Raw genomic sequence first — 25,369 nt, forward strand, 5'->3', positions numbered from 1 at the left:
ATGAGTGAATGGACCTCGTCTCCTCTGCAAGGCTTGAGGGAAAGCGCTGTTGCCGTCGATGCAGTCGATATCTGCATCCGGACTAAGGCTGGCAGCAAGGTCATGGTGGGCGTCCCGGTGTTTGCGGACTTGCCTGCTGACCTCATCTTGAGCGCAGACTACCTCATGTCCGGGGACGTGGCTCTGTCAATCGAAAACGGTAATGTGCAGCTCCCCTCGTGCCGTAGCCCGTCCGTTGACGAGCATCCTGAAAGTGAGGTAAACCGCATTCAACACCAACAAGAAGTGTTGCAGCACCCAAAGAAAGCCTCTGTTTCCCGAGAGCAGATGAGTGGAACTGTGAAATGGTTTAACGTGGTAGGCGGCTACGGCTTCATCAACCGAACTGACACTGGCGAGGACATTTTTGTCCACCGCACCGCGTTACAACACTTCCGTAAACTTCGCCGCATCCGCAAAGGGCAGGAAGTTGAATGTGAAGTAATTCCAGGAGAAAAAGGCCTCACTGCGGCCAATGTCAGTGTGATAGATGGCAAGTCCGCGCAAAAACGTCGCAGGTTCGTCGGGAAGGTGGGAGCCCACACCTACCGGCGTACTCGAGGAAGCTGTGCACGGCTCGGTGCTTCCGGTGGAAACGATGGCAGTAGCAAGAAGTATTGCGGTGAAGCTTCTTCAATGTTTGTCACCACTGCGGATGCCTCACGACGACAGTTCCAGATCAGGGAAAAGCATCGAATACCGTGCAAGTCAACAGCAAATAACTGGCATTGGAGAAACGTTCAGGACTAACATGAAGGCCTCGGCAGGTGCGAATATCATCATGGCTACGCAGGGGGACAGCCCCCCCTCTCCAAAAAAAAACGTCATCTGCAGCAGATGCGATGCGTGCGATAAGGTCGTGCGCATTTAAGGTCCAGAGAGCGCCGCTACACCGAAACAAAGTGTTGCAGCACGAGACACCACACTCCGGCACCCAAGCTCTACACCGAACTGCCCGCCCCTACTGCCGACGCCCATGGGGAAGGACGACACGTCGCCGGCTGCCACGCCGAAAACCCCGCGACCACGGATGGCTCCAATGTCGGCACCAATGGAGCCGGCACTTGGATCCCAGCAAGCATCAGTCACCATGCAGTGCTTCGGGGATGAAGCCACCACGCCAAAACAAAGGTATGACCTCAGACGACGCTGTGGCTCAGCCCAACGGCTGAAGCAATACTGACAGGCCGACCAGGCTCACGCGCCCACCAATTCTCCTTCTGGCGATGACATACACTCTCGAAATTTTTTAAAGTTAAGAAAAATAATAGACAAAAGATTCAGGCACGAGCTCCACGTAAAATCCCTTCGAATATATCTGAAATCGGAAATTGTACCGAGAGGACTTACTCTATCTCTAACCCCATCGATGAATAACCTTTCGGAATCCCATCGACTAGCATGGACCAAAGAACTACTCGGGGCATCTTTTAAACTTTTGAAATTAACAATTGAGCACTTCGAACAAACGTTGGCATCATTAAACTTCGAGGAGAGGCGGGCGCGTCACAACATGTTGCTTTCAACATCACAGGCAACCGAGCTTGAGGTCTTCCAGTCTTGCAAAATTGAGCAAATTTGGACAAAGAAACTTAAAAAGTTCTCCCGGGATAACATAATTGTTGATGCAAACATAGACCCTACAAAAGAAATACAACCAGGGAGCCACATACACCCATCCAACGAGAACCTCAAAACCGTAACCGAACACCTAACCACATTAGACAAAACACCCGAGGAACCACACCTTCCAGAAATTATGATTAACCTCTCAAACTCTCAACTCACCTCCGATGAAAAGTCCCTTTTGTCACGCGGCCTAAAATTCTGTCCAAGTAATAGAAAGTATAATGAATTTCAATTATTCAAAGATCTGGATAACTTTTCTCGAAATCTTAGACTACGTGAATACTTTTTCGATAAACCAAACTCTAGTAATCCGCACTTCCCCCGACCTCAGGAACCGTGGACGCCCAAACCTGGTAGGAAAAATATCTTGACATGTATATAAAAGCAGTACAAGGGGATATTCTTCAGGCCTTTGGGACACGCAGATCTGGCCCACCTAACCTCACAAGGAAAGAACGTAATGCATTAGGCTCACTCGGCAAACGAACTGACATTGTTATTAAACCCGCCGACAAAGGTGGAGGTATAGTCATTTTAGACAAAGACGATTACATTCAGGAGGGCAACCGTCAACTCAATAACCCAAAATTCTATAAGAAACTCTCATCGAACCCCACCGCTGAACACCGGAGCATCATAGGAAAAACTCTGACTAAACTAACCGATGAAGGTGAATTACCCCTACGTGTAAGTAAGGCACTGACGCCAAAAAATGCCTCAGCGGGGCGCTTCTATATGCTCCCGAAAATACACAAAGAGAATTATCCAGGGCGACCTATTGTTTCCGGTATCGGCACACTCACAGAGCCAATTTCAGATTATATCGATTCCCTAATCAAACACATACCTCCGAAACATCCATCTTACATACGCGACACCAATCATTTCCTGAGAGAATTATCCAATATTACCTTCCCTCATGGCGCTTTTCTAGTCACCCTTGACGTGGTGTCACTTTACACTAACATCCCACATGACGACGGAATCCAGGCCATGATCGGAGCATACGAGAAATATAAAATTTTAGACTCTCCTAGTCCAAGTACCATCGAGACACTAGCCAATCTGGTCCTTAAACTTAACACCTTTGAATTCAACAACTCATACTATCTTCAAACTAGTGGTACAGCTATGGGCACCAAAATGGCTCCAAATTACGCAAACATATTTATGAGCAAAATTGAGTCCGACTTTCTGTCCTCATGTGCAATCAAACCAATTTTTTACAAACGCTTTCTGGATGACATATTCATGATTTGGACCGAAACAGAGGACGAACTCGTAAAGTTTATCGCCTCATTCAACAACATACACCCTAGCATCTCCTTCACACACACCTACTCAACTAGTAAAATCAACTTCTTAGATGTTCTGGTTCGAGTTGAAGGGGGCGCATTAATCACTAGCGTTTACAAAAAACCCACAGACAGACAACAATACCTTCACTTCAAAAGCTGCCATCCACGCCACTGCAAGACTTCAATCCCATACTCGCAAACTATCAGATTCAAACGTATTTGCTCAAAATCCATAGATTTTCAAGAAAATGCTAATCGCATGCGAGTAACACTAGAGAAACAACACTACCCGCCTTCTATCATCGAAGATGCCATAAAAAAGGCTGAAATAAGTAATCGTCATCACACCCTTGCGGAATCACAGCCAACACCACCACAACACTGTAATCTCATTCTAACCTTCGCAGACAATATCCCAAATATTAACAAAATCCTTAAAAAACATTTCAATATCATAGAACAAAGTCAACGACTTTCCAAAATATTCTCGACTGCTCCTCAGGTAACATACAGAAGACCAAAGAATTTACAAAACCACGTTGTCCACTCAACTGTCAATAAACCGAGACCTTTGGGTTGCACGTCATGCGGAAAAAGCCGATGTCAAATCTGTAAACACATGCAATCCACAGCACTAGCTAAAAGCACCCACTCAAATTTCAAACATTTTATACGAGAAGATTTAAATTGCGATTCTAGCAATGTTGTTTACATGCTCGAGTGTGGTGACTGTGGTATGCAGTACATTGGCCAAACAGATAATTCCTTCCGATTGAGATTTAATAACCACCGCTCGCACGCTCAAACCCTTCCCAACCTCTCCCTTTCGAAGCACCTTCGCAAGGAGGGACATGAGTTCGATAATCTTAAAGTCACAATATTACAGAGTGGCTTCAAAAACACTCGTGAGCGCGAACAACGAGAATCATATTTCATTTTTAAATTTAATACTCTACAACAGGGCTTAAACGAAAACCACGGGGTCCTGTCCTCTCTTCCGATGTCACGAACACAGGAAATGTGCACACCTGGCCAAGTCGTCTGAGGTCATCACCTTTTTTGAATACCAAAGTGTTGGTGTGTTCTGGTCTTGTCAGAGCCACTTACCTCCTACCGCCCTTCCCCCTTTTCTTTGGCTTGCTTCCGACACCTTTTTTTTTTTTTTCTAAGCTAGCACCTTTCCTTATCCACCTCCATCCCCCCCCCTTTTTTCTTTTTTTCTTTCTTTTTATTATTTATTCTTTTTTTTTCCTACTCCCACTCTTCGGCCGTCGTGTCCAGGAAGAGTGAAAATAGCCCGCATTCTTTCGCAGCAGAGACTATGCATCCAAGCACCTGTGTTAGCGCAGTTCGACAGGCCTGTCCAGCACCTGCGATGCACCTGCGATGGCACACCTGGACATCATCCTTCCCTACTGTATCTGTCTCTTTCCTCTGTCTCCCACGTTTTGTTTTCCTACCCAGGTGTGGTCTATGTCCAAATGCTTAAAAAGCCGCAAAACTATCCAAGAAGATTCACTCTTGAGAAAGATCGGTCTCCGATCGAAACGTCGAGTCTAATAAAATGTTTCTTTAAATGAAGCGTACCCTTCGCTCTATTATTTTTTAAGCGGCCAAGTACGTTAAATGTTCTCGCATCCTATATATATATATATATATATATATATATATATATATATATATATATATATATATATATATATATATATATATATATATATATATATATATATATATATATATATATACCTTATATTATATTATATTTTCGGTGGAAGGCTAGCCCCCGCCGCAAGCGGCGGTGACCTACCTGTCCCGGCCCCACCAGGGGAGTCACCAAATATGAGGCAGGATTCGCATTCTGTTGTAGGCCGTCATTGAACCCACCACCGCTTCGGTGCAGGATGACGGCTGCTGCGACGCGCGTCTTTCTCTCCGTCTACTCTTTCTGTCCGCACGAGGCAACGGAGTTGGCTGAGCTGCAGAGCCAGTAGCAGGTCCGTCTATTTTCTTATCCTTCTTCCTACAGTCGCCACAACAACTGGCATCGCACTGCACGTAGACACATCTCCGTTTCGCCGACGGAGAGCCACTTAGAGCCCTACGGCGGTCGGGCTCTGCAGAAAACAATATTGCAAGCGCATGCAGCCCCGCCGGGGTGGCGCAGTGGTAAGACGCCCGACTACTGTGCCGGAGTTCCCGGGTTCAAACCCGACCTCGGCGGCTGCGTTTCGATGGAGGCGAAACGAAGAGGCGTCCGTGTGCTGTGCGATGTCAGCGCACGTTAAAGATCCCCAGGTGGTCGAAATTACTCCGTAGCCCTCCACTACGGCTCCCCTTTCTCTCTTTCCACTTTCACTCCCACCTTCCTCCCTTTCCTTACGGCGCGGTTCAGGTGTCCACAGAGCAAGTGTGACAGATACTGCGCCTTTCCCTTCCTGTGAACCAACCAACCAACCAAGCGCATGCAGAGTACCCTGTTATGCAGGCATGCACGAAAACGAGCGATAACTGGATGCGCGCGCGCGTTTGCCTATAGTCTCAAAGAAGAAAAAATGACGCGATGCCACTGCTATGACAAATATTGACCGTTAGCTCACAGAGAACTATCCGCCTTGGTATTCACGCCTGCTTATCACGATATCATGACCTTGCCACTGTGGCTCGGTGCTGAAGACGTCCGGCTACTCAATCAGAGTACCTGGCCTCAAAGACGACTGCCAGCGGCTGTGGTTCGATGGAACCGATAGAGAGTACAGATAGGCGTCAATGTGCTGGGCGATGTAAGAGCACCTTTGAGATCCCGGTGGTCGAAATTACTCCGAGCCCTCCACTACGACACCACTTTCTCTCTTTCCGCTTTCACTCCCGCCTTCTATTCTTCTCTTAGGGCGCGGTTCAAGTGTCTACATACGAAGAGGCTGGTTGGTTGGTTGGTTTGTGGGGTTTAACGTCCCAAAGCAACTCAGGCTATGAGAGACGCCGTAGTGGAGGACTCCGGAAATTTCGACCACCTGGGGTTCTTTAACGTGCACTGACATCGCACAGCACGTCCGTGTGCTGCGCGATGTCAGCGCACGTTAAAGATCCCCAGGTGGTCGAAATTACTCCGTAGCCCTCCACTACGGCTCCTCTTTCTCTCTTTACACTTTCACTCCCACCTTCCTCCCTTCCCTTACGGCGCGGTTGCGGTGTCCACAGAAAACAAGTGAGACAGTTACCTTGCCTTTCCTTTAATATAAATAAATCAGGTGTCTACATTCCAACCCGACCTCGGCGGCTGCGTTTCGATGGAGGCGAAACGAAGAGGCATCCGTGTGCTGTGCGATGTCGGCGCACGTTAAAGATCCCCAGGTGGTCGAAATTATGCCGTAGTCCTTCACTACGGCTCCTATTTCTCTCTTTCCACTTTCACTCCCACATTCCTCCCTTCCCTTAAGGCGTGGTTGAGGTGTCCACATCAAACAAGTGAGACAGTTGCCGCGCCTTTCCCTTCCTATAAATCAATCAGGTGTCTACAGCCCCGCCGGGGTGGTGCAGTGGTAAGACGCCCGACTACTGCGCCGGAGTACCCGGGTTCGAACACGACCTCGGCGGCTGCGTTTCGATGGAGGCGAAACGAAGAGGCGTCCGTGTGCTGTGCGATGTCAGCGCACGTTAAAGATCCCCAGGTGGTCGAAATTACTCCGTAGCCCTCCACTACGGCTCCTCTTTCATTCTCTTTCCACTTTCACTCCCATCTTCCTCCCTTCCCTTACGGCGCGGTTGCGGTGTCCTCAGAAAACAAGTGAGACAGTTACCGCGCCTTTTTCTTCGTATAAATAAATCAGTTTTTTTTAATAAATCAGGTGTCTACAGCCCCGCCGGGATGGCACAGTGGTAAGACACCCGACTACTGTGCCGGAGAACCCGGGCTCGAACACGATCTCGGCGGCTGCGTTTCGATGGAGGCGAAACGAAGAGGCGTCCGTGTGCTGTGTGATGTCAGCGCACGTTAAAGATCCCCAGGTGGTCGAAAATAGTCCGTAGCCCTCCACTATGGCTCCTCTTTCTCTCTTTCCAGTTTCACTCCCACCTTTCCTCCCTTCCCTTAAGGCGCGGTTGCGGTGTCCACAGAAAACGAGTGACACAGTTACCGCGCCTTTCCCTTCCTATAAATCAATCAGGTGTCTACAGAACAAGTGTGACAGATACAGCGCCTTTCCTTTCCGGTGAAAAAGTTAATATTATTTGAATAGTAAATCGGTTTACAGGAAGGCAAAGGCGCAGCCTATCACATTATCTGTGGACACTTGGATCGCGCCTAGAGAGATAAGTCTGGTAGGAGTGAAAGTCAAGAAGCAGGAGCCGTAGTTGAGGGCTTATGACCTTTATTGCGATAGCAAATACTGCGCCAGGTTCAAATAAACCACAACTAATTTTTTGACCCTTTTAGGATATTTAATGTCCACTCGCGCAGTACACGGAATGCTTCTTCGCATTGCCTCAATCGAAACGCAGCTTCCATCGGTCGGGATCAAACCCGGGCACTCCGGCATAATAGTCAGGCATGTTAACCCCTGAACCACTATGGCGACGTGAGGTTATGGTCACGTTTTCATATTTCTCTTTGTAAACTGTCTTATAAGAAAGGAAACGCGTAGTATCTGTCACACTTGTTTCTGTGGACACCTGACTACTCACTGAGGGAAGCGTGGAAGATGAGAGTGAAAGCGGAAAGAGCGGAGGATGTCTCATAGTGGAGGGCTGAGGTGTAATTTTGGCCATCTGGAGGCCTTTAACGTGCGCTGACATCGCACAACAGACGGCAGGTTATGCTTTAGAGAAACGAGGCAATGTATTGGCTGAGCCACGCTTGGCTCAGTGCACGCGCCATGATCAGCCATGCTGGTGCTCCACGGAGTGCCCTGCGTTCGCCCTAGGTCAAAGCATATCGAATGAAAAAACTATCTTTTTCTTACAAGGAAGATACTAGGCCATCTTTTTAATCTGCACCAGTACAGAAAACGTTCATTGTAGGTATAGGAAACTTCCGTAGGTTAAACAAATGGCCCTACTGAAGCAGCACCGAAAACCAACGGCACCGAGGTGTAGTATCTGTCACACAGTTTTCGTGGACACCTCAACCGACTCTAAGGGGAGGGACAAAGATAGGTGAAAGTGGAAAGAGAGAAAGAGAGGCTGTAGTGGAGGGCTATCGTATAATTTCGAACTGGGGTTCATTAATATTTAGTGACTCGCACGTACGCCTCCCTCTTTCGCCTCCATGGCAACGCAGCAACCGGCAGTCGGTTTTAGAATAACGCCACCTTGAAGAATTCAAGCTCTCAAAAATTCCCAGCTGATCAAAATTTCAACTGCGGGTGTATTCATGGTTTTGACTTCATGGGTTTGCGCTAGACGATTCTGCTGGGCACTGAACCTCTATATTAGCGCTCTCGCACTAAATTTGCATATTGAAAGGGGCGAAACGAAGCAGCACCCGTGCGCTGCGCGATTTGGTGCACGTTAATGATAATCATGAATAAAAATAATATTAATATTGATAATCACTTTCCACTAAAGGAAAGGCACAGTAACTGTTACACATGCGAACACCTGTTGTGGCTGTACGAAGAATTGTAAGCACCTGAACCGCTTTCACTCCCATCGTCTATCCTTATCTTACGATGTGAACACCTGATTAATTCATTTATAGGAAGGGAAAGGCGCGGTAACTGTCTCACTTGTTTTCTGTGGACACCGCAACCGCGCCTTAAGGGAAGGGAGGAAGGTGGGATGAAAGTGGAAAGAGAGAAAGAGGAGCCGTAGTGGAGGGCTATGGAGTAATTTCGACCACCTGGGGATCATTAACGTGCGCTGACATCGCACAAGCCACGCCGTAAGAGAAGGATAGACGGTGGGAGTGAAAGTGGAAAGAGAGAATGTCGTAGTGGAAGTCTTCGGAGTAATTTCGACCACCTGGGGATGTTTAACCCGCACTGACATCGCACAGCGCGCGAACGCCACTTCGTTTCACCTCCATCAAAACGCAGCCGCCGGCCAGGGTCGAAATTACGCCGCAACCCTCCACTATCACACATTTTTCCCTTATTCCAATTTCTTTTCCACCTTCTTACTTTTTTTACAACGCAGTTCAGATGCCCACGAACTGTGTGAAGAATGCAGCGCCTTCCCTTGTAAAACAATTATTTTGATGGCATTATAAATCTTCCTCAAAACTTTTATATCGCTCTTCATAAATTTCTTATCGAAATTTTTTACAATTTTTCGCACCATACCATATCCAAGTTAAAATCTGTGGCGTGCGTGAGACATAAAATGTAACAAGTTTATTATTATTAACCAGAAAAAAAAAAGTCCAATTTTTAAAAGAAGTATACGCATGCATTGCCGGGACAACACATAGCGTTTTCCATTGTGGTGTGCCCGCATTTGTGTTTGTCGGGTGTACCCCATCAGCTCTGCCAGATTATCGAGGGGTTTTTGGAGTTATGTGCGTATCGCCACAATCCTGCGCTGGGTGGCGAACAGACTAGCGTCCCTTTTAGGACCCCATCAGCTCTGCCAGGTTATCGAGAGGCTCTTGGAGTTATGTGCGTATCGCCACAATCCTGCGCTGGGTGGTGAACAGACCAGAATCGAGAGGTTTTTGGAGTTATGTGCGCATCGCCACAATCCTGCGCTGGGTGATGAACAGACCAGCGTCCCTTTTAGGAACTCTTGTATGGGATGGCAGGACGGCGCCAGTCGCCCGTCACTTCCACACCCCCCTAGGGGCAGGGGAGGCGCTGGCTTTCCGTGCATCCCCATCAGCTCTGCCAGGTTATCAAGAGGCCTTTGGAGTTTGTTATGTGCGTATCGCCACAATCCTGCGCCGGGTGGTGAACAAACCAGCGTCCCTTTTAGGAACTCGTATGGGATGGCAGGACGGCGCCAGTCGCCCGTCACTTCCCACACCTTCCTAGGAGCAGGGGAGGCCTTGGCCTTCCCTACATCCCCACAGTGGCTCGAGCACTCGCGTCAAGGCTGGTAGAGAGGCTATTAGCTGACGAGTCCTACCCTGGTCGCTCGCTCATCCTGTACTGGATGAGCACGGCGCGTCGGGTGACTCTCGATGCAGACCTGTCAGATGTTAATGTAGGCGACCTACCAGCCATACGCCTCAGCGAACTAGTAGCTGTTCGCAGGCTTTCAGCTGATGAGCAACCAGAGACTGCTGTACCCAAATGGCGAGCGTGTGCAGCCTGTCGTCTGCCAAATGATGTGCGAGAGTTTGACTGCCTTCGGCGCTGCGGCGTCCTCCCCACGCGACGGCGCCTTGCCAGATAGGGTGCTGAACCCAATGACCAGTGTGCCAACTGCGGTGCTTCCAAGAGCTTCTGTGTAAATAGACATCTGTGCAAATAAACCTCGTAACAATATGTATAGGTTTACTTTTAAATGAATTTGGTTAGCATGAAGGTACTGCGACAAATTCTGAAGACACAGGTTTGTGGTTACGCAAATGAACGTAACATTATCAGAAGAAAACATTTGTATATTCCGCATAATAATAATCATAATTGGTTCACAGGAAGGGAAAGGCGCAGTAACTGGCACACTTCCTCTGTGGACACCCGACCCGGGCCGTAAGAGAAGGGAGCAGGATTGCGGCGTGCGTCTTTTTCTCCCTCTTTTTCTTTCTTCTCTACTTTCTCTCTGCTGTCTGCACGAGGAAGTGCACGTTAAAGATCCCCAGGTGGTCGGAATTACTCCGTACCCCTTCACTACGGCTCCTCTTTCTCTCTTTCAACTTTCACTCCAACCGTCCTCCCTTCCTTTACGGCGCGGTTGAGGTGTCCACAGAAGACAAGTGAGACAGCGCGCCTTTCCCTTCCTATAAATCAATCAATCAGGCAGCGGAGGTGGCCCAGATACAGGGCCAGCAGCAGGTCCGTGCATTTTCTTTTTCTTCTTCCGACAGCCACAACAACAGCAAACTGACATCACGCAGCACACAGACATTTCTTCGTTTCGCCTCCATGGAAACGCAGCCGCTGGCGGCTGGGATTAAATCCGGGTACTCCGGCACAGTAGTCGGGCTGCTAACTACTGCACCACCACGGCGGGGCACACAATAAACATAGAAACCAGCATTTCGTCTGATATCAACGGAGATATCGCTGGACATTCAGTTCGGTGGTATCGAACCTCTCTATCCTTTTCAGCAAGTTTGAGTCCAGGTTGCCTGTCCCAAATGAGCATTTACTTATAACACTTTTAGGCATTGGTGGGATTGCAGTGAGATGACCACTTGTTTGGCTGCCTCCACCCAAAAACTTACCTCGCTTTGCTGGAAGGCTAAAATTAACGCTGAGAACTATCCGTGTTTTTGAACATGTCGATCGGATACGCGCTAAAGCCGCGTTCAGACTACGTGCGCAACGCACGTATCGTTCGTAAGGATCGTAAGCGTAAGCGCAAAAAACGTAACGTGTCTGTTCAGACTGCTGTCGTATTGAGCGTAAAATGCGCAACGTACGCAGCAAGCGTGGGCGTAAATGTCGGAGGACCCGCGACTTTTACGACTATTACAGATACGTCTGTTACGCGCGACCAATGCGCACAGCCGTTTCGGTTTTCCCTTTCCGGTCACGGGGCTTCCGGTCCTTTCAGATTTCGCGCGCAAACCACTAGTAGGCGACATCATCCAACGCTCCTACTCTGCTGCAGTGTCTCGGCTCGCCGGTGTTATTGGTGTTTTGTCGGTGATTGTGTCTGTGTCGGTGATTGTGTCTGTCCGCAGCTTGATCATGTGCAGTGCGGAATCTTCGCTGTGGAATTATCAGCCTCTCATAAAAAAAGTTCGGCAGAGGCCGGCTCTCTACTGTCTCTACTACGAGTAGCTGAAATCGCACAGAGAGAAGTGCAAAACGATGCCTGGCTGCAAATTGCCAGTGCGCTGAGTCAAAGTAGTAAGTGGTTTATCAATCCGTTTTTTCATGCGCGAACAAGCTCTCAACAAGCAAATGTTTCCTCTAGTTTAGAAAAGTGAGGTTATGGAGGCGGGGGATACCCGCTTCATCCCCGTGCATTCTCGCAGCCCATCGGCTCCGTTGACAAGTGAGGAAACAGTTGGCCTGCAGCGAAAGGCCGATGCGGGGAGACGTTGCGGTCGGGCCGCAGAACGGAGCTGGTGCGGACTCGTCGAAGTTTGAAAGAAGCTCACCGTAAAAGAGAAAAAGAAAACAGCATTTTCTGAGGGGGGACGAGGTTCCGCGGACGTTTCCGAGTCTGCCGCGCGCCCCGGCTCATTGTTTGGAGTCAGTAGTACGGCCGTCACCGCCCCGGCCCGTCTCCAAGATCGCTCCGGGGCACTGGTAAAATCGCAAGCAGGGATGCAGGCGGACCGTACGCCTGTTTTGGTGCGAGAGAGTGCGATCACGGGACACCGAGCAGGAGTGCGCAGTACGTCGACAGTGAGAGCGGGCGCGTGAAATGTGCGAAGGAGTGAGCGGTGCGTCAACACGGTGAGCGGACGTTTGAAAACTGTGTGCGAACGTGCGTGTGTGAAACGAAGTGTATTTATAATCGAGTTGTTAATTGTTAATATACCCATTGTTCTTTTTCGTATTTTATTTGTGTGTCCAGTCTTTTCTTTCACATCTCATTTTGAGCTTGAAGAGCCCAGACCTCCGCTATCAGCCGCTTGCTAACCAGCGCCATGTTGAGAGCGCTGGTTGGCCGGTCGTAAAGAACGCATCTTACCGAACGGCCCAGTGTGAACATGCGCGGTCGCAAGCTACGTAAACGGGAGTTCCAGCCACTATGCGCACTGCGATAAATACGATACTTACGACGGATGCGCACGTAGTCTGAACGCGGCTTAACGTTACTTACGCATTTCAACCTTGAATCCTAGTTCGCAGATGTTGCTGTCCGGCGCAACCCTTTTGAACACCTTGTGTTCAGTGTGGTTCTGTTGTTGTTGTGGCTGTAGGAAGAAGGAAAAGAAAATGCACGGGCCATTCTACTGGCTCTGTACGCATTTCAACCTTAAATCCTAGTTCTCAAATGTTGCTGTCCGGCGCAACCCTTTTGAACACCTTGTGCTCAGTGTGGTTCTGTTGTTGTTGTGGCTGTAGGAAGAAGGAAAAGAAAATGCACGGGCCATTCTACTGGCTCTGTAGCTGAGCCACCTCCGCTGCCTCGTGCAGACAGAAGAGACAATAGAGAAGGAAGAGCGAGAGAAAGACGCCCGCCGCAACAACAGCCGTCATGCACCACCGAAGCAGTGGCGGGTGCAATGACGGCCTACAACAGATAAAAATTCTGTGGCAGGCTAGCCCCCGCCGCTAGCGGGGTTGACCTACCTGTCCCGGCCCCATCAGTGGAGTGGTTCTGTTTGTGATGTGGCGTCGCAGGTACCTCGCTGAGGCGCGCCGAACTCCCGCCCGAGCAATGTATCCGGTCTTGCAGAGGCTGCGCCTCGTCGTCTAGAAGTATATGTCTGGACAGTTAGAAACTGACGGCGAGACGCGGTTTCTGCGGTGCTGGCGCACGCGCTTCTATGTTGTACGAGGCAGCAGACTTGAGATGCCTGTCGTCCTTTATTAACCTCTCCTCGTTTATGCTATTTTAACGCGGTAGCGTTAAGGAGCTCGTGTCGCACAAAAGACGGTGTCGTCGGCGTCGGCGGCGTTGGCCGTGAGCGATAAATCCTGGCATGCACTTCATACATAAAAAGCAACTTCCAAGATGGGCTGGGTGGGAATCGAACCAGGGTCTCCGGAGTGTGAGACGGAGACGCTACCACTCAGCCACGAGTTCGATGCTTGAAAGCGGTACAAAAGCGCTTCTAGTGAATGCGGTGTTGCCTTAGAAACGTGTCGTAGAACGTTATACTGCGGTGTATATCGGTAATTATGAGCATGTTACTTACAGAAGTCGCAGTTACACGAGTAGCGAAGTACGTTTCTGCTACATTTCTTCTGCGCTCTGCGCACATGCAGAGCCATCTTGCAGCAAACACAGAAGAACCCCTCCTCGCAATGTGCGGCGCTGCCCCGACACGTGGCGCGCCACTCACCCCTGACGTTCCGCCGTTCACCCTCACGGGTTGTAGAATCAAGCGTCTTTCCTTTCTTTAGATCACTATCTTCGCTCACCCGCTTCTCCCCTTCGGGCCGCGCGGGTACCGGTGCGAGGATGCCCCAATACCCTTGCGTTTAATAAGTTTTCTCGCCCTCTCCCCTTCCAACATCCAGCTTGCGTCACTCGAACAGTGGTGTTTAGGCGACGCGGCTCCTCTTTCCGCTCACAGCGCGATTGCTAGGTGCAGCGTTTGATGCCGGACGCCTCTGACGTGATCGCTGCGCCGTAGCGCTTCTGCTGGGAAAGCGTCCCCTGCGATGTGTGCCGAGCTGCTTCCGAGGAATCATGCTTCTGCGTGGTGCTCCCAAGCGAGATAGAGGACGACCCCATCAAGGCGTCAGCCCCATGATCGCGTCCGCCTTCATGGCGCGTCGCTGCCCGGCTTTCTCCCTCCGAGACACCGAGTGCACTTAGAAGTGTTGGGTATGAAAACTATGTCTTTGTGTGACTCAAGAGCATACCGAGCGAATGAGTGGGCGGTGCGAACGAGGTGCAATAACGCTATAGCGTTCCACTCTTGAAGGCGAAGCTTAAGCGTCCTCCAAATTTTTCTTTTCTTTCTTCCTACAGCCACAACAACAACAACAACTGCTAGGCACACACGGGGGTGAGATGCCTGCTGAAGACAGGGCTGCCCGTTGGAATGAGAAGCGAAAGCTGCGGCGTGCTACAGAGACCGATGAAGAGCGTGAAGAACGTCTAGCCAAGCGGCGTGCTCAATATACGGCTCGGCGACAACGTTCTACAACAACTGAAGAAGAAAACAAATTGCGTGATTCGGTTTTGAACAGTTTCTGTAAGGGCCGCTTTATGGGCTTCGGTGGTGTAATTGAGGGACCACCGTGGCGGTGATATGGCTCGAAGGGTATACATGACGTGACCTCACAACCATGCCTAGTGAAGACGAAACGACCGTTGCTGCATGTCAAGCCAGCTCGACATGGGTAGTTTAAGGGGAGGCTTTCCCATATGACCGTGTTGTTGCCGAAAAATTCATAATCGTTGATCCCTTCAGCACGTCGATGTCCTAAGAGCTCTTGGTACGCGTACATATTTGCGTAATAGTAATCGATCAACGTTGGCCCGGGGTTCGTCATGTTCGTTGTGTGTCGGTAACGCAGTTATACTACAGTATTTTCGAGATGAACGAGTCATGATATTGCCGAGTTTAACCAAGGGAAACCGTGTATTTGCGAGTTTAACCAAGGAAAACCGTGTATTTCCGAGTTTAACCAAGGAAAAACCGTGCATTTCCAAGCCTAGCCACCAATATGCTTCGCATCTGACTAGTCTTAACCTTAGCTAAGCCTCAGCATTTTTTTTTCGAATGAGTAGTTGCGAGAACAATGTGGCGGCTCGCATATAGGATGTTTAACGCCAGCATGAATCCCGGCGTCAGGCGCCGCCGCAACCCTTTTGAACACCTTGTGTTCACTGTGGTTCTGTTTGTGTTGTGGCGTCGCACGTGCCTGGCTACCCAGCCCTGCAGAGGCTGAGCCTCGTCGTCTGGAGGTATCTGTCTGGACAGTAAGAAACTCACGGCGCGACGCGGTTTCTGCGGCGCTGACACACACGCTTCTATGTTGTACGAGGCAGCAGACTTGAGATGCCTGTCGTCCTTTCTTAGAACCCTCCTCATTTATACTGTTTTCCCCTCTCTGGGGAATCATGTTATTTTTAGTTTAACATGCATGTGTAACCTACAGTGCTTTGTATAGTGCTTTGTTTTGTGAGTAATGTGCGTTTTTGTATGTGTGTGTGTGTGTGTGTGTGTGTGTGTGTGTGTGTGTGTGTGTGTGTGTGTGTGTGTGTGTGTGTGTGTGTGTGTGTGTGTGTGTGTGTGTGTGTGTGTGTGTGTGTGTGTGTGTGTGTGTGTGTGTGTGTGTGTGTGTGTGTGTGTGTGTGTGTGTGTGTGTGTGTGTGTGTGTGTGTGTGTGTGTGTGTGTGTGTGTGTGTGTGTGTGTGTGTGTGTGTGTGTGTGTGTGTGTGTGTGTGTGTGTGTGTGTGTGTGTGTGTGTGTGTGTGTGTGTGTGTGTGTGTGTGTGTGTGTGTGTGTGTGTGTGTGTGTGTGTGTGTGTGTGTGTGTGTGTGTGTGTGTGTGTGTGTGTGTGTGTGTGTGTGTGTGTGTGTGTGTGTGTGTGTGTGTGTGTGTGTGTGTGTGTGTGTGTGTGTGTGTGTGTGTGTGTGTGTGTGTGTGTGTGTGTGTGTGTGTGTGTGTGTGTGTGTGTGTGTGTGTGTGTGTGTGTGTGTGTGTGTGTGTGTGTGTGTGTGTGTGTGTGTGTGTGTGTGTGTGTGTGTGTGTGTGTGTGTGTGTGTGTGTGTGTGTGTGTGTGTGTGTGTGTCCAATATATTCTCTTTTTGTGTAGTTACGATGCGACGGCTCGCAAATAGGATGTTGAACCTCTGCATCAAACTAGGCGCCGGCGCAATTCCTTTGAACACCTTGTCTTCACAGTGGTTATGTTTGTGTTGTGGCGTCGCAGTGTCCTCGCTGGGGCGCGCCGAACTCCCTCCCGCGCAATGTACCCGGCAGAGGCTGCGCCTCCTCATCTGGAAGTATCTGTCTGGGCAGCTAGAACCAGACGGCGAGGCGCGGTTTCTGCGGCGCTGGCACACGCGCTTCTATGTTGTACGAGGCAGCCGACTTGAGATGCCTGTCATCCTTTAGTAGAACCCACCCCCCTTCTATTGTTTTCCCCTCTCTGGTGAGTTTTAAAGCAGTAGCGTTAAGCGCCCCGTGTCACAGAAATGTCGGTGTCGTCGTCGGCGGCCGCCGGCCCGCGTCGTCCGGCGTTGGCCGTGAGCGAAAAATCCCAGAAGCATTAATAAATAAAAACGAGTAGGAAAAATCGCCGACCTAATGAATCGAACGAGGGCCTCCGATGTGCGAGACGAGCACGCTAACCACTCTGCAACGCCAGCTAGATGGTTTGAAATGGACAAAGGCACGTCAAATAATTGCGGTGTTGTTTCAGAATTGTCCCTTAAAGAAGTGTATTGTGGCGTATAATAATTTTAACAGCATGTAAATTACAGAATTACAGAACAGGCAGTTAAGCGAGTGGCAAATTTCTTTTCCGCTGTACTTCCTCTTCGCCATGGCGTGCACGTAGCGCCATCATGTGTGTGGCGCACAGAATAAGATAGACAGGGCATGGCCTCCAAGATCTCCATCGCTCCGGCTCGGATCGGCAACGATGTTGCCGACGAACTACGACTGCAAGTTGAGGCCCGCGCGTTTCGGCAAGGTGGCTGGCAGCGCTTCTACGTCCCGGAAGGATTAATAAATTAAAATGAGTATAGCAAGTTGCTGTATGTAGGAATTCGAAACAGAGCATCCCTTCCCAGTGCACGCCTCCGCCGCATTGTAAACGAAGGAACGCTTGTACGCGCGAACTGGAGCCGAGTGAGTGAGTGAGTGAAAAACTTTATGAAGTATATTTAAGGGAGGGGGATGTGTAGGTGGGGTCCCTAGTCCGGGACTCCAGCGGCTGCCGCTGCTACCCGCGCACGTGTCACGAGGGCCCGTTGGGCCTCTAGTCCAGAGCTGGATAGGGCAGCCTCCCACCCCTCAATTGTTGGCACTGCATTAGGATCAACTGGAGGATTGTGTGGGCAGGTCCACACCATGTGGTGCAGGCCTCCCTTTTCCCCGCAATATTTGCATTTGGGGTCGCAGAACCCGGGGTGTATTGTGTTTAAACGGGCTGGTGTGTTATATGTACCTATCTGTAGGCGTCGCCATCTAACTTCCTCCGCTTTGGAGAGCCCCTTGGCTGGGGGTGGATATTTTCTGCGAGAGAGTCTGCAGTGCTGTAACCTCTCCGCATACGTCGCCAGAGGGCCGGGATAGGGCGGTGTGGAGGATGGAGGGGTCGAGTCCCGGGGGAGGAGAGCTCGGGCAGCGGCATGGGCGCACTCGTTCCCTTCCACGCCTTGATGTCCCGGTGTCCATACGAGGCATTTGTCTTGTTCGGGGTGTCCATAATTTTTCAATATTCTGGCAGCCTGGGGACATATTCGCCTTTTGATGTAGTTGCGGTAGGCAGCCATAGAGTCTGTTATTATGTAGGCGCAGGTGGTATGCGTGGCGGCTAAAGCAATGGCCACCTCCTCCGCCATTTCTATATTGTGATCGCAGATGGTGAGGGCATCAACCAGTTGTTGTTGGTGAATCACAACCGCTACCGTGTACCCCGCTTCTGACTTTGCTGCGTCTACGTAGTAGGATTCAGTCTCCGTCCGGTACTTTTCCTGGATGTATTTGGCCCGCGTCTTCCGGCGCCCTTGGTGGAACAGAGGATGCATATTGCGGGGTAGGGGATTGGCTATGAACGAGTCTGACCACCCGGGCGGTATAGCCTGTTTTTGTACGAGACCTTGCGGGCTAGTCAGGAAGGTTTTCTCGCAGAGGCCGCTAGGAGAAGCGATGACGTCACCGATAGGGCATGAAGCGTCGGAACATGAGCTCGCTCTTGAGAGACGTGTAATGAAAGCGGTTGCGTCTACCAGTGCCGGGCGCACTACTGTGTCCCTTGTGCTATCGCGTTTCATTCATAAAGGCGAAGCTTAAGCGTCCTCCAAATTTTTTGTGTTATTATGTATTCACCTTATACTGTTTTGTATAGTGCTTTGGTCTGTGAGTAATGTGCGTTTTAGAGTGCAGCTCTTTGGCGTAAAAATAATATTAATAATTGGTTCACAAGAAGGGAAAGGCGCCGTATCTGTCACACTTGTGTCTGTGGGCACCTGAACTGCCCCACAAGGGAAGGGAGGAAGGTGGGAGTTAAAGTGGAAAGAGAGAAATAGGAGCCATAGTGGAGGGCTACAAAGTATTTTCGACCACCTGGGGATCTTTAACGTGCGCTGACATCGCGCAACACACGGACGCCTCTTCGTTTCGCCTCCATCGAAACGCAGCGCCGAGGTCGGGTTCGAATCCGGGTATTCCGGATAGTGGTCGGACGTGATACCACCATACCACCCCGGTGGGGAGCTCTTGGCGCCCGTTCCTGGATTTAGCGTCGTCATCGGCGTTGGCGTCGGCCGCGTCGGCCTCGTAACCAGCTCCGCCCCCTTTCATCCCCCAGTTGATCGATTGATTGATTGATTTATAGGAAGGGAAATGCACGAAAAACCAGATGCATGCGATAAGGAACAAGGCGGGCAACGTCACACTGATAGGGACAAGATAGTCAAAGTAGCCAAGAAGTTCTATACAGATCTCTACAGTGCCAAAGTAGTCAAGACCGTAAATGAGATTGGCGGCAGGGAAAACAGTCAGACGTTCCACCAGTGACGAAGGACGAGGTCAAGAAAGCACTACAAACTATGAAAAGGAGGAAATCAGCTGGAGAGGATCAGATAACTAAAGATTTGCTGAAGGAGAGGGGAGATATCGTGCTAGAAAAACTGGCCACCCTGTATACGCAGTGCCTGGTGTTATCGACGGTACCGGAACCATGGAAGAATGCAAACATTATCCTCATTCATAAGAAAGGGGACTCTAAGGACCTTAAAAAAACAGACCAATCAGCTTACTGTCTGATACGTATAAGGTATTTACTAAGGTAATCGCTAATAGAATCAGGACAACCTTAGACTGCAATAGAGCAAAGGATCAAGCAGGGTTTCAGAAACGGTACTCTACTATCGCTCATATCCATACCATCAATCAGGTGATAGAAAAATTCTCGGAATATAACCAGCCCTTATAATAGCATTCATTGATTACGAAAAAGCATTTGACTCAGTTGGAACCTTAGCAGTGATGCAGGCATTGCGAAATCAGGGGGTAGATGAGCCATACGTGAAGGTGCTGGAAGACATATAAAGTGGCTGCGCAGCAACCATAGTTCTGCATAAAGAAAGTAACAAAATTTCCATAAAGAAAGGTGTTAGGCAAGGAGACACAATCTCCCCGGTACTATTCACAGCTTGCTTAGAGAAAGTATTCTTTCAGAGACTTGGAATGGGAGCAGTTAGGGATAAGGTTAGATGGAGAATACCTCAGTAATCTGCGATTTGCTGATGACATTGCCTTGCTACGCAACTCGGGGGATGAACTGCAAATAATGACTGATGACCTAGATAGGAAAAGTAGAAAGGTAGGCTTGAAAATCAATATGCAGAAGACTAAGGTAATGTTCAACAACCTCGGGAAGGAACAGCAGTTTGCATTAGGTAGCGAAGTACTGGAAGTAGTAGGCGAATATGTCTACTTAGGACAGGTAGTAATCGCAGATCCGGACCATGAAAAAGAAATAACAAGAAGAATAAGATTGGGATGGAGCGCATTTGGCAAGCACTCGCAGATTATGACTAGCAGCTTAACGGCATCGCTCAAGAGGAAAGTATGCAACAGTTGCATCTTGTCTGTACTTACCTATGGGGCTGAAACGTGGAGGCTAACCAAGAGAGTTCTACTTAAGTTGAGGACAACCCAGAGGGCTATGGAACGAAAAACGGTAGGGGTAACATTAAGAGATAGAAAGCGTGCAGAGTGGTTCAGAGAAATAACTCAAGTTACCGACATTCTAGTGGAAATTAAGAATAAGAAATGGACATAGGCAGGACATGTAGTGCGAAGAGAGGATAACCGATGGTCGCTGAGGGTAACAAACTGGATTCCAAGGGAAGGAACGCGTAGCAGGGGGCGGCAGAAAGTTAGGTGGGCGGGTGAGATTAAAAAGTTCGCAGGGGTCAAGTGGATGCAGCTAGCACAGAGCCGGGTTAAGTGGAGAAATATGGGAGAGGCCTTCGCCCTGCAGTGTGTATAATCAGGCTGATGATGATGATTATGATGATGACGATGAAATGCACGGTAACTGTCTCAGTTGTTTTCTTGGACACCCCAACCGGTGCGGTACTCTGTAGAGTATTTAGCGACGGTACCGCCTAAGCGGCTGTACAAGGATCTTATTTCACAATTGTTCCCAGCTCCATTGTACAGAACCTTATACTGTGAAGGCCCAGGAAAGACGTGCTCAAGCGAGTTAAAAACATAACTGTTGCAGCGGGCGTAAAAACTTTCTTTTTTAAATTGCATACCGGAACCCTCCCAGTCAAAACATGGATGGAAGAAAAGGGCCTTTTTGTACCTTGGGGCTCAAACTGTCTACTATGTAGGAAACCTGAAACAGTTGAGCACGTGTTCCTGGATTGTTGGGATGCGGTGTTTTACTGGGATTTGTTACAAAGGACACTTAAAAAAGACCTGCCATTGACGCCACGTGGAATTCGGTACTTGACAACAGTTAATGATGATTTTAAGTATGACCTCATCATGCTATAGGGCCTTCACAGTATATGGAGGAGTAGGATGGCTTATAGACACTGCGATGTCGATGCACGATCTGTATGTGATTATTTTGTTGAACAAGTGATTAACTAAAAGAAATTTTAAGGCAGCAAGACGCTGCGGAGGAGGTCTTGAGTCTGATGGGCGAACTTGTGCTAATGAACGTCCATTAGACACGGTTGTCATCCAAGGGGCGTGGCAACCACGATCGTTTAGGATGTATTTGTACCAATTCATGCAATAAAGAAAAAAGAACGGGGTGGTGCAGTGGTAAGACGCCCGAATACTGTGCCGGAGTACCCGGGTTCGAACCCGACCTCGGCGGCTGCGCCTCGATAGAGGCAAAACGAAGAGGCGTCCGAGTGCTGTGCAATGTCAGCGTTGTTTTTGGCTGCAGAAAGAAGGAAACGAAAATGCACGGGCCTGCTACTGGCTCTGTAGCTGAGCCACCTCCGCTGCCTCGTGCAGGCAGAAGAGCACATAGAAAAGAAAGAAAAGGAAGAGGGAAAGAAAGACGCGCGCCTCAACAAAAGCAGTCGTCCACCACCGAAGCGGTGACGGGTGCAATGACGGCCTACAACAGATAAAAATTCGGCGGCAGGCTAGCCCCCGTCGCAAGCGCCGGTGACTTACCTGCCCCAGCCCCAGCCGATGTCAGCGCACGTTAAAGATCCCCAGGTGGTCGAAATTACTCCGTAGCCTTTCACTTCGGCTCCTCTTTCTCTTTCCACTTTCACTAAAAAAATTCACTCGGACTAGGCGGCACCGCACGGCGCACGATGCCTGACTTCGTGTTTTGCATCGTACAGGTGTTCCTGTGGCTGCAGGGACCCGCTGACGGCCGTTCCTTGGCACCGACCGACTACGCACCTCATTCATGCGCAGTGGCTTCAACAACAATCTGTCTACAGGATCATGCCCCAAATGCTGAGGCACCTACATCCTCATAGAAAGCTCCGCCGCACGTGGATTCCGGCGCTGATCTGCTCAGGCTTGATTCCCCGTTCTACGCACGACCCAGAAGAATCACGTCAGAAGGGCTTAAAAGAGCGGGGCGCTGGAGCGCGACCTTCAGTGGACTCGGCGGCATCGCACGGCGCACGATGCCTGACTTCGTGTTTTGCATCGTACAGGTGTTCCTGTGGCTGCAGGGACCCGCTGACGGCCGTTCCTTGGCACCGACCGACTACGCACCTCATTCATGCGCAGTGGCTTCAACAACAATCTGTCTACAGGATCATGCCCCAAATGCTGAGGCACCTACATCCTTATAGAAAACTCCGCCGCACGTGGATTCCGGCGCTGATCTGCTCAGGCTTGATTCCCCGTTCTACGCACAACCCAGAAGAATCACGTCATCAGAAGGGCTTAAAAGAGCGGGGCGCTGGAGCGCGACCTTCAGTGGACTCGGCGGCATCGCACGGCGCACGATGCCTGACTTCGTGTTTTGCATCGTACAGGTGTTCCTGTGGCTGCAGGGACCCGCTGACGGCCGTTCCTTGGCACCGACCGACTACGCACCTCATTCATGCGCAGTGGCTTCAACAACAATCTGTCTACAGGATCATGCCCCAAATGCTGAGGCACCTACATCCTCATAGAAAGCTCCGCCGCACGTGGATTCCGGCGCTGATCTGCTCAGGCTTGATTCCCAGTTCTACGCACGACCCAGAAGAATCACGTCATCAGAAGGGCTTAAAAGAGCGGGGCGCTGGAGCGCGACCTTCAGTGGACTCGGCGGCATCGCACGGCGCACGATGCCTGACTTCGTGTTTTGCATCGTACAGGTGTTCCTGTGGCTGCAGGGACCCGCTGACGGCCGTTCCTTGGCACCGACCGACTACGCACCTCATTCATGCGCAGTGGCTTCAACAACAATCTGTCTACAGGATCATGCCCCAAATGCTGAGGCACCTACATCCTCATAGAAAGCTCCGCCGCACGTGGATTCCGGCGCTGATCTGCTCAGGCTTGATTCCCCGTTCTGCGCACGACCCAGAAGAATCACGTCATCAGAAGGGCTTAAAAAAGCGGGGCGCTGGAGCGCGACCTTCAGTGGACTCAGCGGCACCGCACGGCGCACGATGCCTGACTTCGTGTTTTGCATCGTACAGGTGTTCCTGTGGCTGCAGGGACCCGCTGACGGCCGTTCCTTGGCACTGACCGACTACGCATCTCATTCATGCGCAGTGGCTTCAACAACAATCTGTCTACAGGATCATGCCCCAAGTGCTGAGGCACCTACATCCTCATAGAAAGCTCCGCCGCACGTGGATTCCGGCGCTGATCTGCTCAGGCTTGATTCCCCGTTCTGCGCACGACCCAGAAGAATCACGTCATCAGAAGGGCTTAAAAAAGCGGGGCGCTGGAGCGCGACCTCCAGTGGACTCAGCGGCACCGCACGGCGCACGATGCCTGACTTCGTGTTTTGCATCGTACAGGTGTTCCTGTGGCTGCAGGGACCCGCTGACGGCCGTTCCTTGGCACTGACCGACTACGCATCTCATTCATGCGCAGTGGCTTCAACAACAATCTGTCTACAGGATCATACCCCAAATGTTGAGGCACCTACATCCTCATAGAAAGCTCCGCCGCACGTGGATTCCGGCGCTGATCTGCTCAGGCTTGATTCCCCGTTCTGCGCACGACCCAGAAGAATCACGTCATCAGAAGGGCTTAAAGGAGCGGGGCGCTGGAGCGCGCCCTTCAGTGGACTCGGCGGCACCGCACGGCGCACGATGCCTGACTTCGTGTTTTGCATCGTACAGGTGTTCCTGTGGCTGCAGGGACCCGCTGACGGCCGTTCCTTGGCACCGACCGACTACGCATCTCATTCATGCGCAGTGGCTTCAACAACAATCTGTCTACAGGATCATGCCCCAAGTGCTGAGGCACCTACATCCTCATAGAAAGCTCTGCCGCACGTGGATTCCGGCGCTGATCTGCTCAGGCTTGATTCCCCGTTCTGCGCACGACCCAGAAGAATCACGTCATCAGAAGGGCTTAAAAGAGCGGGGCGCTGGAGCGCGGCCTTCAGTGGACTCGGCGGCACCGCACGGCGCACGGTGCCTGACTTCGTGTTTTGCATCGTACAGGTTGGTGACAAACAATCTTGTACTAGCTCTCTTAGAAGTAACTGTGTTACCTTATTGGTGCTGCCGAGTCCACGCTGCTTGCTCCAGTGCTGTGTGACGCATCTCACGTTGTTTTCTTGTTGCTAAAAGTCAGTGGTTATGGTGACGTCGAAGAAAATCCAGGGCCTGATGAAGATAAACTGGATATGATTTTAAACATTGTCACCGAAATTAAGTCTAAACAGGACCAATTACAAGTATGTTTACAGAGTGTTCAAGCAATTCTCACGGAAATAGAGACAAACATTTCTTCACTCCAGCTCTGTAGTGAAAAGGTTACAAAATGCGAGGAAGTAATTGACACTATGGCTAAGGAGATTACTCGCCTGAGTAGTAAAATAGAAGACTTGGAAAACGGAAGTCGTCGAAATAATCTAATCATATACGGCCTTAGTAAGGGTGAGAACGAAACTACGGCGGTATTAGAAAAACGGGTGCGGCATGACATTTTTGAGGATATTCTTAAAGTGGAAGTACAATCTATTGAAAGGATACACCGGATCGGCAAGAAAGGTACTACACGCGAACGTCCAGTAATTCTTCATTTCTTCGATTTTTCTGAAAAAATGTCTGTTCTTCGAAACTGTTTCAAGTTGAAAGGAAAAAAACGTATCCATCTCTGAAGACTTCTCACCTGCAATACGGGCAACACGCCGGAAACTATGGCAATCGTGTCAAGAAAATCGGACAGGGGCGAGAAAGCGTCGTTAATATTTGATAAACTGAAGATAGGTAACGATCTTTACGCATGGGACAACATTGAAAGCAGGAGGACACTTGTCAAACGCGAAACGTGTGAGGCTGAAGACGAAGACTTTCATTCTAGATCGTGA

General features: G+C 50.1%; 1 pseudogene; it reads left to right on the top strand.

Moving 5' to 3' along the window:
* On the top strand, positions 1 to 25,369 carry LOC146174308 (uncharacterized; annotated as a pseudogene).

The sequence above is a fragment of the Amblyomma maculatum genome, chromosome 11 (genome assembly GCF_055883805.1).
Source record: "Amblyomma maculatum isolate TAMU_Amacu chromosome 11, ASM5588380v1, whole genome shotgun sequence".
Taxonomy (NCBI): domain Eukaryota; kingdom Metazoa; phylum Arthropoda; class Arachnida; order Ixodida; family Ixodidae; genus Amblyomma; species Amblyomma maculatum.